Raw genomic sequence first — 22,206 nt, 5'->3', positions numbered from 1 at the left:
CAAAGAAGCTTCATCTAAAGAAGAAGCTTATGGTCCTGAGAACCTAGCAATGGAAGAGGTGAATTACATGGGAGAACCCTATGGAAACACCTATAATCCTTCATGGAGAAATCATCCAAATCTCTCATGGAATGACCAACAGAGGACTCAACAAGGCTTCAATAACAATAATTGTGGAAGAAATAGGTTTAGCAATAGCAAACCTTTTCCATCATCTTCTCAGCAACAGACAGAGAATTCTAAGTAGAGTCCCTCTGACTTAGCAACCATAGTCTCTGATCTAATTAAAACCACTCAAAGTTTCATGACTGAAACAAGGTTCTCCATTAGAAATTTGGAGGAACAAGTGGGTCAGCTGAGTAAGAAAGTTACTGAACTCCCTCCTAGTACTCTCCCAAGTAATACAGAAGAGAATCCAAAGAGAGAATGCAAGGCCATAAACACGTCTCACATGGCCGAACCTGGAGAGGAGGAAGAGGCAGTGATTTCCATTGAGGAAGACCTCAATGGACGTCCACTGACCTCCAAGGAGTTCCCTAATGAGGAACAATGGGAATCTGAGGCTCACACTGAGACCATAGAGATTCCAATGAATTTAATTTTGCCATTCATGAGCTCTGATGAGTATTCTTCCTCTAAAGAGGATGAAGATGTTACTGAAGAGCAAGTTGCTAAGTATCTTGGAGCAATCATGAAGCTAAATGCCAAGTTATTTGGTAATGAGACTTGGGAGGATGAACCCCCCTTGCTCATCAAAGAACTGGATGACTTGACTAGGCAGAGATTACCTCTGAAGAGACAAGATCCTGGAAAGTTCTCAATACCTTGTGCCATAGGCACCATGACCTTTGAGAAGGCTCTGTGTGACCTAGGGTCATGCATAAACCTCATGCCTCTCTCTGTAATGGAGAAGCTAAGGACCATTGATGTACAAGCTGCAGGATTCTCACTGGAGATGACAGACAATTCAAAGAAACAGGCTTATTGACTTGTAGAGGATGTCTTGGTAAAGGTTGAAGACCACTACATCCCTGCTAATTTCATAATCCTAGAGATTGGGAAGTGTGTGGATGAATCCATCATCCTTGGCAGACCCTTCCTAGCCACAGTAAAAGCTGTAATTGATGTTGACAGAGGAGAATTGATCATTCAAGTGAATGAAGACTCCCTTGTGTTTAAAGCTCAAGGATATCCCTCTGTAACCATGGAGAGGAAGCATGAAGAGCTTCTCTCAATACAGAGTCAGACAGAGCCCCCACAGTCAAACTCTAAGTTTGGTGTTAAACCCCCACATTCAAACTCTAAGTTTGGTGTTGGGAGGTTCCAACATTGCTCTAAACATCTGTAAGGCTCCATGAGAGCCCATTGTCAAGCTATTGACATTAAAGAAGCGCTTGTTGGGAGGCAACCCAATCTTTAATTATCTATGTTAAATTTCTCTTTTCTTTTGTTATTTTATGTTTTCTGTAGGTTGATGATCATGTGAAGTCACAAAAACAATTGAAAAAGCAAAAATCAACTGAAAAACAGAATTAAAAATAGAACACCCTGGAGGAGAAACTTACTGGCGTTTAAACGCCAGTAAGGGTAGCAAAATGGGCGTTAAATGCCCAGTCTGGCACCATTCTGGGCGTTTAATGCCAGAAATGGGCACTAGACTGGTGTTTAACGCCAGAAAAGGGAAAGAAGCTGGCGTTAAACGCCAGAAATGGGCAGCAGCCTGGCGTTTAACGCCAAGATTGGCAGAAAGGGGCATTTTTGCACACCACTCGGTGCAGGGATGAGAAATCCTTGACACCTCAGGATCTGTGGATCCCACAGGATCCCCACCTACCCCACCTCTCTCTCTCTTCTTCACCCATTCACCAATCACCTCAATACCTATTCCCCAAAAACCCCTCACCTATCAAATCCCACCATTCTCTTCACCACTCACATCCATCCTTCATAAAACCCTACCTACCTCACCATTCAAATTCAAACCACTTTCCCACCCAAACCCACCCATAATGGCCGAACCCTAACCCTCTCTCCACCCCTATATAAACCCATCTTCACTCCTTCATTTTCACACAACATACACACTACTTCTCCCCCTTGGCCGAAACACTAAGCCCCATCCATCTCCTTTACTTCTTCTTCTTCTACTCTATTCTTTCTTCTTTTGCTCGAGGATGAGCAAACCTTCTAAGTTTGGTGTGGTAAAAGTGTTGCTTTTTGTTTTTCCATAACCATTTATGGCACCTAAGGCCGGAGAAACCTCTAGAAAGAGGAAAGGGAAGGCAAAAGCTTCCACCTCTGAGTCATGGGAGATGGAAAGATTCATCTCAAAGGTACATCAAGACCACTTCTATGAAGTTGTGGCCAAGAAGAAAGTGATCCCCGAGGTCCCTTTCAAACTCAAAAAGGGTGAATATCTGGAGATCCGACATGAGATTCGAAGAAGAGGTTGGGAAATTCTCACCAACCCTATTCAACAAGTCAGAATCTTAATGGTTCAAGAGTTCTATGCCAATGCATGGATCACCAAGAACCATGATCAAAGTGTGAACCCGGACCCTAAGAATTGGCTTACAATGGTTCGAGGAAAATGCTTAGATTTTAGTCCGCAGAATGTAAGGTTGGCATTCAACTTGCCCATGATGCAAGGAGATGCACACCCCTACACTAGAAGGGTCAACTTTGATCAAAGGTTGGACCAAGTCCTCATAGACATCTGTGAAGAGGGCGCTCAATGGAAGAGAGATTCAAGAGGGAATCCGGTTCAACTAAGAAGGCATGACCTCAAGCCCGTGGCTAGGGGATGGTTGGAGTTCATCCAACGCTCAATCATTCCCACTAGCAACTGGTCTGAAGTTACTATAGACCGGGCTATCATGATCCATAGCATCATGATTAGGGAGAAAGTAGAAGTTCATGAAGTTATATCCCAAGAACTTTACAAGGTGGCGGACAAGTCCTCTACTTTGGCAAGGTTAGCCTTCCCTCACCTCATTTGTCACCTCTGCAATTCAGCTGGAATTGACATAAAGGAAGACATCCTCATTGATGAGGATAAGCCCATCACTAAGAAAAGGATGGAGCAAACAAGAGATCCCACTCATGGACAAGTGCATGAGGAAACTCCTCATCATGAAATCCCTGAGATGCCTCAAAGGATGCATTTTCCTCCACAAAACTATTGGGAGCAAATCAACACCTCCCTAGGAGAATTAAGTTCCAACATGGGACAACTAAGGGTGGAGCACCAAGAACATTCTATCCTCCTTCATGAAATTAGAGAAGACCAAATAGCCATGAGAGAGGAGCAACAAAGGCAAGGAAGAGACATTGAGGAGCTCAAGCACTCCATAAGATCTTCAAGAGGAAGAACAAGCTGCCATCACTAAGGTGGACCCGTTCTTTAATTTCCTTGTTCTTGATTTTCTGTTTTTCGAATTTTTATGCTTTATGTTTATTTATGTTTATGTCTTTATTACATGATCACTAGTGTCTAAGTGTCTATGCCTTAAAGCTATGAAAATAAATCCATCACCTTTCTTAAATGGAAAATATTTTTAATTGAAAAGGAAAAAGAAGTACATGAATTTCAAATTTTAAAACAGTTTAATTATTTTGATGTGGTGGCAATACTTTTGTCTTTCTGAATGAATGCTTGAACAGTGCATATTTTTGATATTGTTGATTCATGAATGTTAAAATTGTTGGCTCTTGAAAGAATGATGGAAAAGGAGAAATGTTATTTGATAATCAGAAAAATCATAAAATTGATTCTTGAAGCAAGAAAAAGCAATGAAAAGCTTGCAAAAAAAAAGGGAAATATGCGAAAAAAAAAAAGAAAAGAGAAAAGAGAAAAAGCAAGCAGAAAAAGCCAATAACCCTTTAAACCAAATGGCAAGGGTAAAATAAAAAGGATCCAAGGCTTTGAGCATCAGTGGATAGGAGGGCCCACAGGAATAAAATCCTGGCCTAAGCGGCTAAACCAAGCTGTCCCTAACCATGTGCTTGTGGCGTGAAGGTGTCAAGTGAAAACTTGAGACTGAGCGGTTAAAGTCATGGTCCAAAGCAAAAAGAGTGTGCTTAAGAGCCCTGGACACCTCTCACTGGGGACTTTAGCAAAGCTGAGTCACAATCTGAAAAGGTTCACCCAGTCATGTGTCTATGGCATTTATGTATCCGGTGGTAATATTGGAAAACAAAATGCTTAGGGTCACGGCCAAGACTCATAAAGTAGTTGTGTTCAAGAATCAACATACTTAACTTGGAGAATCAATAACACTATCTGGATTCTGAGTTGCTATAGAAGCCAATCATTCTGAACTTCAAAGGATAAAGTGAGATGCCAAAACTGTCAGAAGCAAAAAGCTAAAAGCCCCGCTCATCTAATTAATACTGATCTTCATAGATGTTTTTGGAATTCATTGTATATTCTCTTCTTTTTATCCTATTTGATTTTCAGTTGCTTGGGGACAAGCAACAATTTAAGTTTGGTGTTGTGATGAGCGGATAATTTATACGCTTTTTGGCATTGTTTTTAGTATGTTTTTAGTATATTTTAGTTAGTTTTTATTATGTTTTTATTAGTTTTTAAATAAAAATCACAATTCTGGACTTTACTATGAGTTTGTGTATTTTTCTGTGATTTCAGGTATTTTCTGGCTGAAATTGAGGGACCTGAGCAAAAATCTGATTCAGAGGCTGAATAAGGACTGCAGATGCTGTTGGATTCTGACCTCCCTGCACTCGAAGTGGATTTTCTGGAGCTATAGAAGCCCAATTGGTGCGCTCTCAATTGTGTTGGAAAGTAGACATCCTGGGCTTTCCAGCAATATATAATAGTCTATACTTTTCCCGAGATTTGATGGCCCAAACAGGCGTTCCAAGTCAGCTCAAGAATTCTGGCGTTTAACGCTAGAACTGGCACAAAAGCTGGAGTTAAACGCCCAAACTGGCACAAAAGTTGGCGTTTAACTCTAAGAAAAGTCTCTACACATAGAAGCTTCAATGCTCAGCCCAAGCACACACCAAGTGGGCCCGGAAGAAGATTTCTGCATTAATTACTTATTTCTGTAAACCCTAGGCTACTAGTTCTCTATAAATAGGACCTTTTGCTATTGTATTTTCATCTTTGGACGTTTAGTCCCTAGACCTTGGAGGCTGGCTATTCGGCCATGCTTACACCATTATCACTTTTGTATTTTCAACGGTGGAGTTTCTACACACCATAGATTAAGGTGTGGAGCTCTGCTGTTCTTCATGAATTAATGCAAAGTACTACTATTTTTCTATTCAATTCACGCCTACTTCTTCTCTAAGATATTCATTCGCACTCAAGAACATGATGAATATGATGATTATGTGACACTCATCACCATTCTCGCCTATGAATGCGTGCCTGACAACCACTTCCGTTCTACATGCAAACAAGCTTGAATGTGTATCTCTTGGGTTTCTAATCTAAGATTAGAACCTTCATGGTATAGGCTAGAATTATTGGTGGCCATTCCTGAGATCCAGAATGTCTAAACCTTGTATGTGGTATTCTGAGTAGGATCTGGAAAGGGATGACTGTGACGAGCTTCAAACTCGCGATTGTTGGGCGTGTGACAGACGCAAAAGGATCAATGGATCCTATTCCAACATGATCGAGAACCGACAGATGATTAGCCGTGCGGTGACAGCGTGCGTAGAACATTTTCACTGAGAGGACGGGAAGTAGCCATTGACAACAGTGATGCCCAACATAAAGCTTGCCATGGAAAGGAGTATGAATGATTGGAAGAAGGTAATGGGAAAGCAGAGGTTCAGGAGGAACAAAGCATCTTCATACGCTTATATGAAATTCCTACCAATGAATTACATAAGTATCTCTATCTTTATCTTATTTTATGTTTTATTCATCTTTTAATTATCAATCCTCCATAACCATTTGAATCCGCCTGACTGAGATTTACAAGATGACCATAGCTTGCTTCAAGCCGACAGTCTCCGTGGGATCGACCCTTACTCACGTAAGGTATTACTTGGACGACCCAGTGCACTTGTTGGTTAGTTGTGCGGAATTGTGACAAAGTGTGATTCACGTTTGAGAGCTCCAAGTTCTTTGACGCCATTGTTGATGATCACAATTTCGTGCATCAGTGGTGCAGGTAAAAAAGCCAAATGAAAAGTGGAGAATGTGTGTAGACTACACCGACCTCAACAAAGCCTGTCCAAAAGGCCCTTACCCCCTTCTAAGCATCGATGCCTTAGTCGATGCATCCTCAGGGTACAAGTACCTCTCCTTCATGGACACCTACTCGGGATATAACCAAACACCAATGCATAAACCCGACCAAGAAAAAACCTCGTTCCTAACCCCGAAAGTAAACTACTGCTACGTCGTAATGCCGTTCCTTCTAAAGAACGCGGGGGCCACATATCAGAGGTTAAAGGACAACGTATTCACCGATCACCTCGGAAAGCTAATGGAAGTCTATGTGGATGACATGCTAGTCAAAACTCAGTCGGAAAGAACATTGTTGTTCGATCTGGCCGAAGTATTTGGCACCATAAGAAAGAACGGGATGAGGCTTAACCCCACGAAGTGCACCTTCGCAGTGGAAGCTGGCAAGTTCTTAGGGTTCATACTAACACAAAGGGGCATTGAAGCAAACTCGGACAAATGCTGAACTATACTCGACATGAAAAGACCGACCTGTGTAAAGGAGGTACAACAGCTAAATGGAAGGCTGGCGGCCTTGTCCAAATTTCTCGCCTGATCAGCCCTAAAGTCCCTCCCCTTCTACTCGATACTAAGAAAAGGGAAGAAGTTCGAATGGACCCCAGAATGCGAGAAGGCCTTCCAAGACTTCAAATCGTTCCTTGGGGAACCACCCATCCTGAGCCGACCTAGACAAGGAGAGGAGCTAGTGTTATACCTGGCAGTTGGAAGTCGGGCGATCACATCAGCCCTAGTTCGAGAGGACGACGACGAACAGCAGCCCATCTACTTCATCAGCAAAGCCCTACAAGGAAGATAGAAAAGTTCGCCCTCGCCCTCGTGCTCACTGCTAGAAGATTCTGGCCCTAATTTCAAGCCCACACCATCAAAGTCTGCACCAACCATCCCATGAAACACATTCTGCAGAAAATGAACCTGGTAGGCAGGATCCTGCAATGGGTAGTCGAGCTGTCCGAGTTCGATCTCAAGTATGAAGCCCGGACTGCCATCAAGACCAAATACCTGGCCGACTTCATCGCTGAATACACTGATACCTTGGGAACCCCCGCCTTATGGGACCTATATGTCGATGGCTCGTTAAACAAAGTCGGGAGCGGGGCGGGCATCATCTTAGAATGTAACCAAGGAACCCAAATAGAACTATCCCTTAAGTTCGAGTTCACCGCGTCAAACAACCAAGCGAAATACGAAGCCCTGCTGGCTGGCTTAAGGCTAGCTAGAGAGGTCGGAGTCCAGAAGCTTACCATCTTCAGTGACTTGGAAGTCATCACCTCACAGATAGAGGGAAGTTGCCAAACGAAAGACCCCACCATGAAGAAATACCTAGACAAAACCAAGGAACAACTCGAGGACTTCGGCAAATATGAGATCTGACACATACCTTGTGCGCGTGCACGCAAACCCCCCACACTCTTCGTACAGCAGCAGTACCAGCAAGTGCACTGGGTCGTCCAAGTAATACCTGAGCGAGTCAGGGTCGATCTCACGAGGATTGGGGCTTGAAGCAAGCAATGGTTGTCTTGCAGGTCTTATTCAGGCAGAATTACAAGGTTGTATTTGGAGTTGGTTGAAGTACAATGATCATGAAACTATGAAAGAAAAGGGGGTAGAAAATACTGATAGAGATTATATGGTGGGAATATAGTTGAGAGTCAGAGTTGTTTTGCCTTTCTGAATTGATTCTGGTATCACTATCTTCTTTCTTGTGGATGATGTTCCTCTATGGCAGGCTGTATGTGATCAAAACCATTGCCCGTGGTCATTGATCTCCTCTGCTACAGAATGAACGCCAGGGCCCTTGGTCATTCAATCTAATGGAGGGTGAAGCTCTAGCAAATCATTCTCCTAGTGATCCTACTCAACATGCCACAGACAAGGTCGAATCTTCCGGATCAGAGAACGCTGCTTCCTTGGATCTAGCCTATACCACAAAGACCTTAATCTCCCCAAAAATTGGTTGAACTGGTGTCTCGAGAAGTCCCCAACAAATTCATAGATTAACCGTCTGAGAGATGTATAAACATAGCTGTTGGCTCGTGCTTTCTTTCCAAGTATTCACATGAACCCAAGTAGACGCGGGTGTTTGTCAGGCACGTTCATCTTAGTGTGGTGAACAGAGCTAATTTGTTAGATCATCCTATTCACCACGATGAAGATCAGATATACATCTTAGAGATAGATCAAACACAGATTGAAGAAGATTCATAGGGCTCAGCAGGGCTCCTCCCCTCAACCTAGGAGGTTTAGAAACTCATACTGAAAGTAAAATACAATGGTGAAAATGAAAAATAGGGCTAAAGATCTGATCATCTGTAAAAAAGGTAAAATACACTTTAAATACTAAACTGATGACTAGTAAGGGTAAAACAGTCTATCTAGTGCTAAAATCTACTTCTGGGGCCCACTTGGTGAGTGTTTAGGCTGAGTTTTGATAAAATACACGTGCTTAGGCTTCCTTGGGCATTGAACTCCAGTCCTGGCACCTTTTTGGGCGTTGAACTCCAGCTTGGAATCCCTTTCTAGCGCTCGACGCCAGAAACAGGGCAGGAAGCTAGCGTTGGACACTAGTTTTGGGCCTTCTACTCTGAAATAACGTCTGAACTATTATATATTTTTGGAAAGCTCTAGAAGTCAGCTTTCTATAACCATTGAGAAAGCTCCATTTGGACTTATGTAGCTCCAGAAAATCTCTTCTGAGTGCAAGGAGGTTAGATCTGGACAGCATCTGCAGTGCTTTCTCTGTCTCTGGATCAGACTTCTGCTCCAACTCCTCAAATTCAGCTAGAAAACACCTGAAATGGTGCAAAAACACACAAAATCAAAACGGAATCCAAAAATGTGAAATTAACACTAAAACATGTAAAAACTTAATGAAAACTAAGTAAAACCTATCAAAAAACTATATGAAAACTATGCCAAAAAGCGTATAAAATATCCGCTCATCACAACACCAAACTTAAACAGTTGCTTGTCTCCAAGCAACTAAAAATAAAATAGGATGAAAAGAAGATTAGAATGAAATAAATTTCTGAGTTTCCAAAGAAGCTCAGTTAATTAAATGAGCGGGACTTAGTAGCTTTTTGTTTCTGAATAGTCTTGGCATCTCACTATCCATTGAAAATCAGAATGCTTGGCATCTTTAGGAACTTAGAATCTAGATGATATTTTTGATTCTCCTAGTTCAGCTCTTTTTGATTCTTGAACACAGCTTTTTAGAGTCTTGGCTGTGACCCTAAGCACCTTGTTTTCCAGTATTACCACCGGATAAAATAATGCCATAGACACTTTAACTGGGTGAACCTTTTCAGATTGTGACTCAGCTTTACTAGAGTCCCCAGATAGAGGTGTCCAGAGTTCTTAAGCTCACTCTTTTTGCTTTGGACCACGACTTTAACCGCTCAGTCTCAAGCATTTTCTCTTGACACTTTTACGAAGGACATAGTTAGGGACAACTTGGTTTAGCCGCTTAGGTCAGGATTTTATTCCTGTAGGCCCTCTTATCCGTTAATGCTCAAAGCCTTGGGGGTCCTTTTACCCTTGCCTTTTGGTTTAAAGGGTTATTGGCTTTTTACTCTTGCCTTTTGGTTTAAAGAGCTATTGGCATTTTCTACTTCTTTTGCTTTTTCTGTATTCTCTTTTTTTTTCATGCAAGCTTTTTCTTTTTGCTGCTTTTTCTTGCCTCAAGAATCAATGTTTAGATTTTTCAGATTATCAATAATATTTTTTTCCTTATTCTTTCAAGAGCCAGCATCATAAAATTCAACTTCAAATATACACAGTTTATTCTTTCATTCAGAAAACTAAAGTAATGTAACTCAATCATATTAATGTAACTATTCTTTATTGGAAAGCTCAAAAAAATCTATGCATCTTTATTTCTTCTAAAAAATTCTACTATTTTATTCATGTTCAATAATGATAAGAAGAATAATTTATAGCTAATTGGAAAAATAAAAATTAATTAATTACTACTAATGCTTATGTAATCCTAAAATTTAAAAGACATAGAAAAAATTAAACTATAAATAAAACTTAATTACTACTAGTGATCATGCAACTCTAAATTAGGATGGAAATACGTGAGACAGAAAAACAGGAATTAGAATAACCACAGAGTTGAAACTCAACAACCTTCAGCTTTGGGGATGTTGGTTTCTTCAGGCTGTACGGTGCAAGGATCTTCTTGAGGGGCGCATGATTTTTCAGCTTGTGGGGCCCTAGGCTCTTTAAGAGAGAGCTTCTGGTGCTTCAGCTCCTCAATCTCACACCCTTGCTTTTCCTGCTCTTTGATCAGTTTGCAAATCATGCTAGTCTGATCTTTCTGCTCCTCTTTGAGCTGATCCAATGTGCTCTGTAAGTGAATTACAAACGCCTTCAGCTGTTCCCAGTATTCCCTTGGAGGGATCTCTTGGGACTGTTCGGGATCTTTCCTCTTTAGGTTATCATTTTCTATTTGGAAACTCTCCATCACCTGCTTGGTGATTGGATTTTTCACTGGAATAAAATTATCCACTTGGATTAGGACCTTAGTCTCTTGGCATAGGCGGAAGATGAGATTTGGATAAGCCAGCATGGCCTTAGTGGAATCTCTGTTTGATAGCTTGTAAATCTCACAGGGGATTATTTGGTGGACTTCCACCTCATTCCCCATCATGATACAGTGAATCATTACTGCTCTATCAATATTGACTTTAGAGCGGTTACTTGTGGAAAGTATAGAACGCCCAATGAAGTCTAGCCATCCTCTAGCAACAGGCTTGAGGTTTGCCCTTTTCAACTGGCATGGCAACCTTTTGATATTTTCAATCCATTGGGTTCCAGGCAGACTTATGTCCTCTAGGACTTGATCCAGCTTTCGGTTGGTGATGCGTGAGCATCCTTCCTATCTTTTCCTAGTAAATTTGTATTTAATTTGTTGAGTTTAATCAAGAATTAATTATCTCTTAGCCACTATGGATGCTACTTTGAGTCTTGTGCAATTCTGTTTATTTTAGGTAGCATTTGGTTGGATTTGATGGAACTTCCGCAGAAAAAGAGAAGAAGGCTATATAGGGCAGGAATACCTTTGAGGATAGAGAGGAAGCTTGCACAAATGGAAGAAGCACAAGAATTAAAAGAGATGACCAGCAAGGAGCGACGTGTGCGCGTACCTGACGCGTGCACGTGATTTGGAGATTTGCACAGCGACGCGTGCGCGTACCTGATGCGTACGCGTGACACGCGAAGAAGATCAGCGACGCGTACGCGTGACTGACGCGTACGCGTGACATGCGCCACGTGCAGAAAACGCAGAAAATGCTGATGCTATAATTAATTCTGATTTAAACTTTATTTTATTTTAAAATAGGAAAAGATATTATTTTAGTTTTAGAAAATAGATTTTAAATTAATTTGGATTACATATAAAAGAGAAAAGAAACTTCTCTTCTGGGGATCCCAACATTATTTCACTTTTCATTCCACCTCAGCCCAATTTACAATCCTAGTTTTCCACTCTGAACCATGAGCAACTAAACCTCCACTGTTAAGGTTAGGAGCTCTGTCTATTGTATGGATTGATTCTATTATTTTTCTATTTTAATTCATGTACTGATTTATAATTTAAGAATTGTTTTTGTTCTTTATTTTATGAATTTGGGTGGAACGGAAGTATGATCCTCTTTCTAATTGAGTTCCTGTATAACTTGGAAAAGTTCTTTACTTGAACAACAGCTTGAAAACAATTTCTCATAAATTCTAATTATCTGGATTTAACGGGATACGTGACATATAATGCTATTATATTTGGATAATTAGGATTTTTGTGGTATAATAACTAGAATTAAACTTCACCCTCTAATTGGAATTAAGTGACCAAGGAATTGGTGGTTGATGAAAGTTAGAGTAGACTAAGAAGGTCTAAGGAATTAGGGCTTAGTCATATATAGTTTTCCATGAATTGAATCTTGCATGATTAAAATAGTTAGTAAGAAAAGTCAATCCGGAAAATAGATATCTCTGAAGCCTTAACTATTTTTCCACATATTATTCTCATCAATTTACTGCTTGCTGTTTTAATTTCTGAATTACTGTTTAATGCTTTTGAATACCAAAACACTCTTTTCTGTTTGTCTGACTAAGCCAATCACTCAACCATTGTTGCTTGATCCATCAATCCTCGTGGGATCGACCCTCACTCACCTGAGATATTACTTGGTACGACCCGGTGCACTTGCCGGTTAGTTTGTGGATGTAAATTCCGCACCAAGTTTTTGGCGCCGTTGCCGGGGATTGATAGTGATTAACAACTATTAGTTGTCTGATTGCTTAGATTAGGTGTTTTAATTTTAATTTTATTTAAATTTTGCTTTAGTATCTTCGAAATAAATAAATAAATAAATAAATAAATAAATAAATAAATAGCACTAATATTTTTCCTTAATTTCTGAAATTAAGTTTGGTGTCCCCTAGTTATTTTTATTTCAATTTTTCCTGTTTATTTTTCTTGTTAATTTCAAAATTTGCTGTTCTAATTTTGCCTACAAATTTTGAAATTTATTTATTTATTCTATTTAGTATTTTATTTTAATTGTTTACACAGGTTACCTCATTGGGATTTTTCTGCACTCTGACGTAGAGAGTTCCATCTTTTCTTATCTTCTGTTTGTTTATGTGCAGAAACAGAGACAAGGAACATCTCTTAGACTTTGATCCTGAACCTGAAAGGACTTTCAGGTGGTGTTTGCAACAAGCAAGACTTTACAAGGCTGTAGAATCCACTATGGATCCTAACAATGCTGCTAATGCTAATGTGGCAAATTTGAATGAGAATGAGCAACAATGGAGAGTACTTGGATCTTACTCTGCTCTTAATGCAGATCTTTATGAAAAAAGTATTGTGGTGCCTCCTATAGCTACGAACAACTTTGAGTTGAAGCCACAATTAGTCACCCTGGTGCAACAAAACTGCTAGTATCATGGTCTTCCCCACGAAGACCCAAATCAATTTATTTCTAATTTTCTGCAGATTTGTGATACTGTGAAGACAAATGGAGTAAACCCCGAGGTGTACAAACTCATGCTCTTCCCGTTTGCTCTGAGGGATGGAGCAAACCTATGGCTAGATTCTCAACCCAAGGAGAGTTTGGATACTTGGGACAAGGTTGTTACTGAGTTTTTTACTAAATTTTTCCCACCAAAGAAGCTGACTAAGCTTAGGGTGGAGGTTCATACCTTCACACAGAAGGATGGTGAAACTCTTTATGAAGCTTGGGAGAGGTACAAGCTACTGACTAGGCAATGCCCTTCAAACATGTTCTCCAAATGCACCCAACTAGATATCTTTTATGAAGGTTTAGGTGAAATGTCCAAGATGTGCTTTGATAATTCTGCAGGTGGTTCATTTCACAAGAAGAAGACACCAGAGGAGACTATTGAGATTATTGAATTGGTTGCTAGCAACCAATGTTTATACTCATCTAACAGGAATCCTATGAACTCTGAGGCTCCTCAGAAGAAGGGTGTTATGGAAGTAGAAGCTCTTAATGCTATTCTTGCTCAGAACAAGCTTATGTCTCAGCAGATAAATCTACTTACTCAGAAGATGGGTGGCATGCAAGTCTCAGCTATCAACACCCAAAATCCACCTCAAGAGGTCTCTTATGACATGACAGGTAATTTTGTACAAAATGAGAATTATGATTATGCTCAATCTTTTTTTGAACAGGTAAATTACATGGGGAGTGGTCCTAGAAACCCCAATAATGATCCATACTCTAAGACATACAATCTTGGGTGGATGGACCAACCTCAGAGATCTCAGAATTTCAACAATAATTCTCAAGGCAGTTTCCAACAGAACAATCACAATAACCGCCAATTTCAGCCTCATCAACAATAATCACCTCTGCAGGCAAATTCTAAATCCCAAGAAGATTCTAATTGGGAGATGATGAGGAGTTTTATGCAGAAAACCAGAGCCTCCATTAGAAACTTAGAGGTGTAAATTGGCCAACTGAGCAAGCAATACCTGAGAGGTCTGCAAATACAATTCAAAACTTGGAGATTTAGATGGGTCAATTAGCCACAAAAGTTAATAAAATTGATAAGAGGACCATTAATAGCCTTCCTGATAACACAATTCCAAATCCAAGAGAGGAATGCAAGACTATCACCTTGATAAGTGGACAAGTGGCAAGTATGGAAGCACAAGTTAATGAGGAGCCAGTTGAAAAAGAAGCTACAGAGGAGAAAAAGGAAGAAGTAGAGCACGTCCCTCCAAAGCGTGCAGACAACTCATTCCCAGACTCTCTTGACACTTATCCTACACTGCCAAAGGCTCCTGAGTACAAGCCTAAAATGCCATATCCTCAGAGACTTCAAAAGGAGACCAAGGACAAGCAGTTTTCAAAGTTCTTGGAAGTCTTCAGAAAGTTTCAAATCAATATTTCTTTTGCTGAGGTTTTGGAACAAATGCCTCTCTATGTCAAGTTCATGAAGGAGTTGTTGTTAACGAAGAAGCCTTTAAGGGGAGATGAGACAATGGTCCTGACTAAGGAATGTATTGCCATAATTCAGAATAACTTGCCAAAGAAGATGCCAGATCCAGGGAGCTTTCAAATTCCATGCACCATTGGGAGAACAACCTTTGAGAAAGTATTATGTGATTTGGGAGCAAGCATCAATTTAATACCCTTGTCTGTGATGAAGAAGCTGCAAATCCAAGAGGCACAACCCACAAGGATGGTATTACAGATGGCAGATAAATCTATGAAGCCTGCATACGGATTAGTGGAGAATATTTTGGTCAAAGTGGGTAAGTTCTTCCTCCCAGCAGATTTTGTGATTCTTGACACAGGGGAGGATGAGAATGCCTCTATAATTCTAGGAAGACCATTTCTAGCCACTAGAAGAGCTCTGATTGATGTAGAAGTGGGTGAATTAGTGCTTAGAGTGCATGATGAGCAACTAGTCTTTCATGTCTTCAAAGATATATATTTAGTAGATGAAGAAGAGAGGTGCATGCAGACTGAGCTTATTAATCCAAACCTTCAAGAACCCCCTGATGATGCACAGCAGAATCTGCAGCTCAAACCTCCTTTGGTGACAATCAATAAAATTCCTCCTGACATCAAACCTAAGTTTGGTGTCGGGAAGGCATCATCCACCAAGGAGGAAGTTACCAAAAAGAAGAAAGTACCCAGAGGATGGAGAAACAAAAAGATCCCCACTGAAGGTTTCTCCCCAGGAATGCAAGTGGTGTTGACTAGAAATCCAGTGTGAATTTATACAGTAAACAGAATCCTCTCTCTGGAGCATATTGAGCTACTTTATGGAGACACAAGAAAGAAGTTCAAAGTAAGGGGTGAAGAGCTAAGCCCCTATGATCCTCCTCCTTAAAGGAGCTGACCGTCAAGCTAGTGACGTTAAAGAAGCGCTTGTCGGGAGGCAACCCGATGATTTCGTATCCGTAGTTATTTTTCCATTGAGTTGATTATATTATTTATTTGATTTTTATTAAGTTTTTACTGTTTTCCTTTGTTTTACTTGTGTTTTGATCATGTAGAATTTTTAAGAACAGGAACCAAACACTTCGAAAAAAAAGAGGGGAGAAAAACCGAAAGTTGTGCTGGAGTTGTGCAGGAACTATGCCTCGCGCACCAGCTCACCCACGTGTAAGCATACCAGACGCGTACGCGTCACTCTGGTTTTTGGCAATCCACGCGTGCGCGTACCTGACGCGTACGCGTGACCCTGAAAATCGGCATCAATGAGTGTTTGGCCAAAGAGTTGTGCTGACTTGGGGCTGGAAATGTGCTAGGGGCACAAACTTGATCAAGCGTACGCGTCCCCGATGCGTGCACGTACTTTGCGTAAATGGCCATCCACGCGTGCGTGTTCATGACGCGCACGCGTCATATGAGAATTTCGGTTCCCAGGCCATGCGAACAGAGAGTTGAGCATGCGTGCGGCCGCCTTCGCGTGATTCACACAAATCAAGGGCACGCGTACACGTGCCAGACGCTTACGCGTCACTTTCAAAATCGTGCGACCCACGCGTACGCACAACTCCACTAGTGCGCCGCCCAGTTTTCATTTTCATTCTCTCTCCCTCCCAAATCCAAATTCTCTCTTGTTCTTTTATCCTTTTATTCTTCTTTCATAACACTAATTGTTTTTGTTTTCAGATTTTCTTTGCTTGAGGACAAGCAAACTTTTTAAGTTTGGTGTTGTCGCTTCGCTTGTGGTTTTTCTGTTTAATTTTATGGTACCAAAGGGAGGCGAATCATCTTCATGAAGGAGCACAGCCTAAAGAATAAAATGACCACTAGGATAACTGAGGTGGTTGAATTCTTTTCATTCTATATTCCTTCCCGCTCTCACTATGTTATGTTTCGGTTTTCTACTATTTTGTCTCGTTTATTGCATGATCCTTTATTAGATAAATTCCTAGGTTCTAGTTTAGTTCTGTTATTTTTAAAATTTCTGTTAGTTGCTTTAATTCTGAAAGGTGTCTCATGTATTGCCCACTGAGCTTGAAATCAAAAAGAAAGAAGAAAAAGGGGATGTAATGTATGAGAAATTGAGTTTAATTTTTAAGAGTAGTCTCATTTAATCAAATGTGGTGGTGTTCTCTGTGATTCTGAATGCATGACATGAACAGTGCATATTTAAATTTGAATCAAAGAATGTTGATGTACAAGGAACAGGAATTTAGAGAACTATTATGAAGTCTCTGCAATAAGTAAAAGTTTAATCCTTGAAGCAAAAGAAACAGTAAAAAAAAGGGGATATAAAAGCAAGGTCCAAGGCTCTGAGCATCAATGACTAGGGAGGTCAGACATGATTAAAAGCTCAAAGAGTTGTTTCCCTAGTCATATGCTTGTGGTGTTCTTGTGTCAAGTAATCCTTGAGACAAAACATTTAGAGTCGAGATCAATTGCAATTAGCAGAGTATGCCAAAGGCTTTGAGCACCACTGTCTGGGAGTAGCTGAAAGAAAAATAAAAACTTCAAAAGAGTTCCCCAGTTAAGTGCTTGTGGTGTTCTTGTGTCAATTAACCCCTGAGACAGAACATTTAAAGTCACGGCTAGGCTCAAGGTGCAAAGCACCAAAGAAATAAGAATCAAAGAAAAATTGCTGTGTTCAAGGATTAAATTGAAGAACAAAAGATCAGAGAATTCATAATATTATCCGGATTCTAATTCCGAATGACAGTGGACATCCTTCTGATTCAAAGGAGAGTGAGATGCCAAAACTATTCAGGATTGCAGTTGTAAACCCCACTATAAGAAGAGACATGAGCTTAATCGAACTCTCATTCTCATGCAAATTCACATTCTAAGCCTATATTATTTTGGTTGCTTGAAGACAAGTAACTATTCAAGTTTGGTGTTGTGATGCGTGAGCATCTTTCCTATCTTTTCCTAGTGAATTTGCATTTAATTTGTTGATTTTAATCAAGAATTAATTATCTCTTAGCTACTATGGATGCTACTTTGAATCTTGTGCAATTCTGTTTATTTTAGGTAGCATTTGGTTGGATTTGATGTAACTTCCGCAGAAAAAGAGAAGAAAGCTATATAGGGTAGGAATGGCTTAGAGGATGGAGAGGAAGCTTGCACAAATGGAAGGAGCACAAGAATTAAAGGAGATGACCAGCGAGGAGCGACGCGTGCGCGTACCTGACGTGTGCGCGTGATTTGGAGATTTGCACAGCGACGCGTGCGCCTACCTGACGCGTACGTGTGACACGCGAAGAAGACCAGCGACGCGTACGCGTGACTGACGCGTACGCGTGACTGGCGCCACGTGCAGAAAATGCAGAAAACGCTGATGTTATAATTAATTCTGATTTAAACTTTATTTTATTTAAAATAGGAAAAGATATTATTTTAGTTTTAGAAAATAGATTTTAAATTAATTAGGATTACATATAAAAGAGAAAAGAAACTTCTCTTCTGGGGATCCCAACATTATTTCACTTTTCATTCCACCTCAGCCCAATTTACAATTCTAGTTTTCCACTCTGAACCATGAGCAACTAAACCTCCACTGTTAAGATTAAGAGCTCTGTCTATTGTATGGATTAATTCTATTGTTTTTCTATTTTAATTCATATACTGATTTATAATTTAAGAATTGTTTTCGTTCTTTATTTTATGAATTTGGGTGGAACGGAAGTATGACCCTCTTTCTAATTGAGTTCTTGTATAACTTGGAAAAGCTCTTTACTTGAACAACAGCTTGAAAACAATTTCTCCTAAATTCTAATTATCTGGATTTAACGGGGTACGTGACATATAATCCTCTTATATTTGGATAATTAGGATTTTTGTGGTATAATAACTAGAATTAAACTTCACCCTCTAATTGGAATTAAGTGACCAAGAAATTGGCGGTTGATGAAAGTTAGAGTAGACTAAGAAGGTCTAAGGAATTAGGGCTTAGTCATATATAGTTTGCCATGAATTGAATCTTGCATGATTAAAATAGTTAGTAAGAAAAGTCTATCCGGAAAATAGATATATCTGAAGCCTTAACTGTTTCTCCACATATTATTCTCATCAATTTATTGCTTGCTATTTTAATTTCTGAATTACTGTTTAATGCTTTTGAATACCAAAACACTCTTTTCTGTTTGTCTGACTAAGCCAATCACTCAACCATTATTGCTTGATCCATCAATCCTCGTGGGATCGACCCTCACTCACCTGAGGTATTACTTGGTACGACCCGGTGCATGATAAACCACTATTTTATGGTTTATCTTATACTTAATTGAGTGGTTTAAATCAATTCTTTACTCACTTATTCATATGATTTGCATGGTTTTACATTTTCCTTCCTGATTTTGTGCTATGATTGAAAACATGTTTCTTTGACCTTAATTTTATTAATATTAATCCTCTCTTATTACCATTCGATGACGTGATATGTGCGTTAAGTGATTTCAGGGATTACAGGGCAGGAATGGCTTAGAGAATGGAAAGGAAGCATGCAAAAGTGGAAGGAATACAAGAAGCTCAAGAAATTGCTAAGCTGTCCAGCCTGACCTCTTCACATTCAATCGATTATAACTTGAGCTATAGAGATCCAAATGATGCGGTTCCAGTTGCGTTGGAAAGCTAACGTTCCGGGCTTTGAAATGATATATAATTTGCTCTAGTGTCCGTAGAGCTAGGTGACACGAACGCGTGCTCCACGCGGACGCGTCGCAGTGGCAAAAATCAATGTGTTTGAATTCAAAACCAGCGATTTCTGGGCTGTTTCTGGCCCAGTTCTCGGCCCAGAAAACACAAATTAAAGGCTATAAAGTGGGGGAATGCATCCATTCATAAAAAAACACACATCATACAACTTTTATATACACAATTTTAGGATTAGATGTAGTTTTTAGAGAGAGAGAGGCTCTCTCCTCTCTCTTAGGATTTAGGATTAGGATTAGGATTTAGGATTAGGATTAGGATTTAGGATTTCTTTTACTTTATGGTTATTACTTCAATGTCAGGTTCAATATTCCTTTTACTTTATATTTTTCTTCTACTTTTAGATACTCTAATGCTTTTATTTTTTAATTACTTATGTTGTCAAATTGGCTTATGAACTTTTTCATGTCAGATTTGAATTTATGTTTAAATGCAATTTGAGGTATTTCAGATTTAAGATTCCTTTCTTTTATTTATGTTACTGTTGCTTCCAATCTGAAGGCATTTTTATTCGAGTAGATTTTCTTCCCTTTTGGCTTTGGTTGAGTGATTGGTGACACTTGAGTTATCAAACTCAGCTGTTGATTGAAATTGGAGTTGCTAATTGATTCGAATCGCTCTAAAGCTAGTCTCTCCACAGAAGTTGACTAGGACCTGAAGATCAAATTAATTAGTCCACTTGACTTTCCTTTGCTTTAGTAAGGGTTAACTAAGTGGGATTAAAACCCAATTCTCATCACACCTGATAAGGATAACTTGGATAGGAATTCCAATTATTATACCTTGCCAAGAGATTTTATTATTATTAATTTATCTTTCTGGTCATTTAAATTACTTGTTCCTTATTTCGAAAAACCCAAAAATATATCTTTTTACATAACCAATAATAATCATACTTCCCTGCAATTCCTTGAGAAGACGACCCGAGGTTTAAATACTTCGGTTATTATTTTTATTAGGTTTGCTTAAGTGACAACCAAAACTTTTGTACGAAAGGATTCTCTGTTGGTTTAGAAACTATACTTACAATGCCATTATTTTTATAAATTTCTTTACTGGCAGAAATCCGATCGTCAAAATGGCGCCGTTGCCGGGGAATTGCAAACGTGTGCCTTATTATTGGTTATTGTAAATATTTACTTTTAAATTGATTTTTTTCGAAAAAAAATATTTCAGATTTTTATTTTAAAATTTTTTATCTTATCTTATCTTAGTTTTAAATTTCAAATTCAAAATTCAAAATTCAAAATTTAAATTTAAATTTTTAAAAATCAAACCTTTTCAAAATTTAAATCTTTTTCAAATCTTTATCTTATATTGTTGACTTTTTCAAAATTCAAATTTCAAATTTCAAATTTCAAAACTTAAAATTCAAAATTTAATTTTCAAATTCAAAAATTTAAATTTCAAAAACTTTTAATTTAAAAACTTATCTTCTCTTACCTAACTTATCTTATCTTTTCTAATCTTAAAATCAAATCTTTTTCAAACCTTTTCTCTTATTTATTTTATTTTATTTTATTTTTCTTTGCTTGTTTATTTCTTTTTATTTTTGTTTTTAATTTTTATTAGTTACTATGAGTTCTCACCTCTCTCGCTTTAAGTTTGGTTCTAATGTTATTGAAAGGAATGGAAGCTATAACAGGAACATGCATCAAGGTCAAAGCAATCAAAGATGGAAGGAGCCACGAGGATCTGATCAACCCTTTCGGCAACAACACCCTCCAAGATACCATGGACCACGACCATTCCACAATGCATGTCAAGACAATAGTTATGGTGGACCCCTTCGTGACAAACCACCTCTACCAAATTACTATGGTCAAGAACCATTCCGAGGTGCATACTAAGATGATAGATATGGTGGACCCCCTTGTAGTTACCAACAAGTCCCATCATATGCTTATGAACCACCTCCACAACATACCTTTGAACTACCAAACTCACAAGCCCCTTTACACCATTCACCTCCATATGACTCTAACCCTTATCCACCCCAACCTCCACTGGATGACAACACCCTTGGTGTTATTCACCAAGGGCAAACAAAGCTTCATACCACACTTGCCTCTATCACTAGTCTCACTTCTACTCTTCAAGCACTTATATCCCGCATGGACCAACCCTCTACCTCCAACATTCAACCCTCAAGCTCTAGTGCACTTTTTTTTCAACCACATAATGATCTCCCCATCCCATCACCACCCTCCATGGAAGAGCACCCACATCCACCAATCCAAGAGCAAGATGATCCCTGCTATGCTATTGACAGGGAACAAGAGAAAAGGGATCGTCTTCGCGAATTCATACTTCATAAAAAGCTAGAGGAGGCCCTACAGGTGAAGGTAGTAGAGACCCTTGAAGTCGAAGGAGTTGTTGAAGAATTAGTGAAGGAAGACAACAAGGAGGAGCTGGATTTTGTACTTGAAGATGAATGAATAGTTGAAAAGGAAATCATCAAGGATGAGTACGATTTTATACTAAAACAACTGGACAAAGCAGTAAATTACTAAAGAGGAGAAAGTGGTTGAAGACTTGGGAGATGCTGAACCTCCATGGGAAAGTCAAGTTATAGAGCCTCCTTCAAAGACATTTGAAATTGATGTTGAGGAGGGTGTACAACCTCCAAGGCATAGTCTGGTTGAAGACTTTGCAAAGGTTTAAGAAGAAGCACAACCTCCCATGCCCTTGGTGAGCAATAAAGAGAAGATTGAATTGGAAGAAAGCTACCAAGAGGAAGAGGTTGAAACTGAAGAAGCTTGCAAGGAGGTGGAAGTTGTCCAGAAAGAACACAGG

The 22,206-nt window shown here is 39.4% G+C and overlaps 1 non-coding gene across 1 annotated transcript; it reads right to left on the bottom strand.

Moving 5' to 3' along the window:
* Positions 1–13,412: 13,412 nt before the first annotated feature.
* On the bottom strand, positions 13,413–13,521 carry LOC112761153 (small nucleolar RNA R71). Its single transcript, XR_003181562.1, has one exon. It is a non-coding gene; the product is annotated as a small nucleolar RNA R71 (small nucleolar RNA).
* Between the last annotated feature and the right edge of the window lie 8,685 nt (positions 13,522–22,206).

The sequence above is a fragment of the Arachis hypogaea genome, chromosome 16 (genome assembly GCF_003086295.3).
Source record: "Arachis hypogaea cultivar Tifrunner chromosome 16, arahy.Tifrunner.gnm2.J5K5, whole genome shotgun sequence".
NCBI lineage: Eukaryota > Viridiplantae > Streptophyta > Magnoliopsida > Fabales > Fabaceae > Arachis > Arachis hypogaea.
This window is presented reverse-complemented; position numbering and strand designations above follow the sequence as displayed.